This window comes from Dipteris shenzhenensis, chromosome 25 (assembly GCF_047967505.1).
Source record: "Dipteris shenzhenensis isolate YYH24624 ecotype China chromosome 25, Dip_SZ_1.0, whole genome shotgun sequence".
Lineage (NCBI taxonomy): Eukaryota > Viridiplantae > Streptophyta > Polypodiopsida > Gleicheniales > Dipteridaceae > Dipteris > Dipteris shenzhenensis.
This window is the reverse complement of record NC_141620.1, coordinates 31,593,877-31,598,005: the sequence shown is the minus strand read 5'-3', so window position 1 is coordinate 31,598,005 and position 4,129 is coordinate 31,593,877.

Genomic DNA, 4,129 nt, shown 5'->3' with positions numbered 1-4,129 from the left:
TCCCTGATTTTCATAATCGCAGAAACTAACTTGTTTGCAGACCTGTCCATCATGACATATGACAAAGTGAATTTATGTAGTAAATAGTAAGATGCATGTTCATAATGATATGATAAAAGAACACTTACCTGAACACCCCGTGAAAGCCTGTAAATGAGTTGACAAACCAACAATGGTTGTCATCAAGATCCCATACTATCAGGCTCCAATGTGAACTACATCACCAATAAAGAGCGATAAGATTTATCACAATATTAAGTATTAATTGACACAATATTATAAATAAGAGAGTAAAAGAAAGATTGAGACCATACTTACTTCTCATAGTATGGCATAAAGACAACTAGTATGCCATCCAAGTCTAAAGGTTGTAGAATTGAACAAACATCATCTACTGTCTTCTTGGTATCACTAAGTACAGCTGAAAGAAGAGAATCGAGCATACAGACGCGATTCTGTACTGATCTAGGAAAGTGAGATATAACCGTACTGCAGCAATAAATAAACAAATGTTAGAAGCAGATTGAATCAAATGATTGAAGTATCAAGCCAAGAGATGTTCATATCAAACCTGAGGATGGCCATCATGACTTTGTCATTAGCCTCTTTCAAAGGGTCAGAGAGGATTGTAACTTCCTCGCTACCAAAAGTCAAAACACGAGGTTGCTTGCTAATGATGACCCTAACCTCAGAAGAGCTCCCCATTTCGTCCAATACAGCGGTTACATTAGGACAACTTATGGGCGTAGCAACCAATGTTTCCTCTGGATGCTCCACCACGTTATCAATAAATGCCTTAATGATAGATGACATAAATGCATATAGATGCAAGTCTGTATATGTCGACAATGAGGTTTCACCGCCTCTCAAATTAAAAATTTGAGCAAGGAGCAAAAAGCAGTTATATCTGACTCTCCACCCACAACTGTGGTCATCATTCTGCTTCGCTGCAGGGCATGTTACATACTCTATTTGACATACTCTATTTGATCTTCTAAGTCACCCTCCATTTGCATAAGTGCATCTATAGCACCTACCAACTTTCGAGCAGATCTACACATCAAAATAGAAAACATAAATGAATGTGCGCATTGCATAGGATGCATCTCATTGACATAATTATGACACAAGTAGGTTATACTTACTCTGACACACTGCCATGGATAGATGGTATTGAATTGACAAAGAAGCATTGCTTGGCTAAGATGTCCACAATTACCAAGCTCCAATGCAAGTTGCATTATCAATTAAGAATAATTATTATTTGATATAATCCTCCACAATGTAAGAGATAAGCTAGGTAGGGATTGATACTCACTCCTCGTGATATGCAGTAAAGATAACTCGCGCCGCAGTCAAATCAATAGGTTGCAACCACTTAAAAACATCAGATCTATGGTCTTCTGCTTATTGCTAAGTACACTAGAAACAATAGGATCGACCATATATGCACATCTTTGTATATATAGGGGAAGCTGTTGTAAAACCATACTGCAATAAAAAGAAAAGTTCATATTAGTTAATTTGATCCAATGGATATACAAAAGCATAAAGTCAGTAAAAAGTTTGTGTCAAACCTGAGGATGGCTATTATGACCTTGTCATTAACCTCTTTCTTGAAGTTTATGAGGATTGAAATGTCCTCTTCATCGAATAGAAAAGTAAGAGGTTGTTCTCGAGCTTGAAACCTAACTTGAAATGACTTCTCCATTTGCTGCAAGGTATGATTATTTTCTAGAGTCATCCGATGGATAGCCAGAGTAGCTTTGCTTTCTTGAGATGAGCTTTCTATATTCTCTACTCCAGCTATGTCCTCCTCATCCTCCTCCTCTCCCTTCTCCTATAAAAGGATAAAATAATTATGAGATTCAAAATTTTAAATTAATTATAAATTTAAAAATACCTTTAAATGAATAAAGAAAATTAAACATAAGTTTTCATACCTCTACATATCTTCGTGGTCTTTTTATGTAACCTTCAGAGGCAAGGTTAGTGTCATATCCATCTTCTTCTGCTTCCTTGCTATCGCTGGTGTCCTCACTATTATATCCAGAGCTTTGATCATTTTCATCATCTTTCTTGCTCTCATCATACATGATCATCTCTATGTCAACATCCTCTTCATGTGAGATCGGACCTTTCTTATCAAACTTTATTGTGAGAGAAGCCACGGTATCACGGTATTCCAAGCAAGCAGGGCTCTCAATAATATTTACATTGTGTCCTTTTCTGATAAGAGCTTCAAACAAATGTCCCATTCGACACAATGTGACTTCCCATCCGGACGGTAGCAAAAATTCCATCATACTAATTAAAAGATCAGCACTTTTTGCTGGCCTTTCATAGTGATTTGCATTGCGATGGAGGGGACTTGGAGCTTCATGCTCTTCCAGCAGTAGTTGCAATCTCTTTGCATTCGCTCTTATATTGTTTTGTAAGGAGTGATCATTGTAAGGGCTCTTCATGCACAAGAAAAAGGTTTCTAGACTTTGTATCTTGAGACCGCATTCTCTCTTGTCCCTTTTTCTTGAGTATATACCATTGTAAATCTTAAGCTCATTGCCATATTGTTTTTCTAGGGTAGCAGACATTTGTTCCTTGTCATCTTTATCAGCAAATATGACTATATTACATTGTCCCACTCTACCAATGGTGGTATGTAATATTCTGTCAAGGAGTTGACGAATGTCATCCGGTGATATTTCATAGACAAAGAAAAGTTGAGGTCTCTCCCAAGCAGTGTCGTCGGACAAAAAATCATTCAATGAAACTCCCTTGCACTCAACACTCTTTCCAGAATCTGAAATGATTTCATGTATGAAAAAAAAGCCCTTGTTCAAAGTTTTTTCTTTTCTGAGAGTGTGCTTATTGATGACTTTTTGTGCATATGCATACACATTTTCCGGAATGTCACTTCTCATAGAGGGAGTAATTTCAGATCCATCATCTTCTACCTTCACCCATTTATGCGCCCAAGCCTTCTGTTTAGCTGACGGTAAAGCTGATGCCATCTGCCTCACAATGTTATGATCAATTTTACATTGGCTAATTGGAATATTTTTTTCTTCCAATAAATATTCAATTGCACTCTTTACTGCATCACGCTTGACCTGTTGGATGATGCAATCTTCCATGCAATGATCTTTATCCTTTTTGCCAAAAAACCATTCTTTGGACATTAATTTCTCTGCAGCAAGACTTGTGTATTTGTCTGGTAGGTTTCTTAAAGGCCTCCACATCCGAGCTGTCATCTCTTTTTTCTCAATCTTCTTTGCCTTCTCTTTAATCAATAATGGAGCCTCATATGTGACATCTCCTTTCTCACATGCAAGACACACGTCTTTGATTTGATGAAAAACTTCATCACTACGGAAAAGTATGCTTGTGTAGTCTTGATACCTATCCCTTACTGTCTTAAAGCTTGTAATCACCTCTGCTCTTTCCTGCTTTCCCCTTGGTACAATGGCACTCAAGCATGTGTAGAAGTCAACAAGATTATCCGCTTCCACTTTAGTTGCAGTTCTTTTGAGAGTGGTCAAAGGAGAATTAAAAGTTTTCCATATGGTCCTAGCTTTGAGCAACATCTCTGAAGTGGAGGTGATTTTTCGTAGTGCATAAATGTCATGATTAAGTCTTTCCGACTCAATCAAATATTTTTTCTCGTTCTTGAAGATACAAATGCATGCAGAATAGTAGTGAAATTGAGGCACACTCGCGAAGGTTTGATAAGTAATTTCTCCTTTCTTGTATGCATCTCTAGAGCACTCATTACAAGCATAGGCATAGTGCTGACCATCTAGAGCACTCATTACAAGCATAGGCATAGTGCTGACCATCTATTGCCTCAAATGTAGAATGAGCTAAGAAATTTCTCTTGGCATCCCTTATATGTCGTCTGGATCATTCACTGAACTCTGTCCTTCTTGAAGTGAGGGAACTTGTTTTCCGAGGAACTTAGTGAATTGCATCTCAAAATCTATAGGCTGAGAGAAATTGATGGATTGACTATAATCTCCCATGACTGGCCAAAATGTTCTTGGACGGAGGACCAAATTAGAAACAACTGGTTTTTTTCCATCAATCAAAGCCTGAAAAATCTTTTCAGCATAGGCTGTATCTAAGGTCCTGA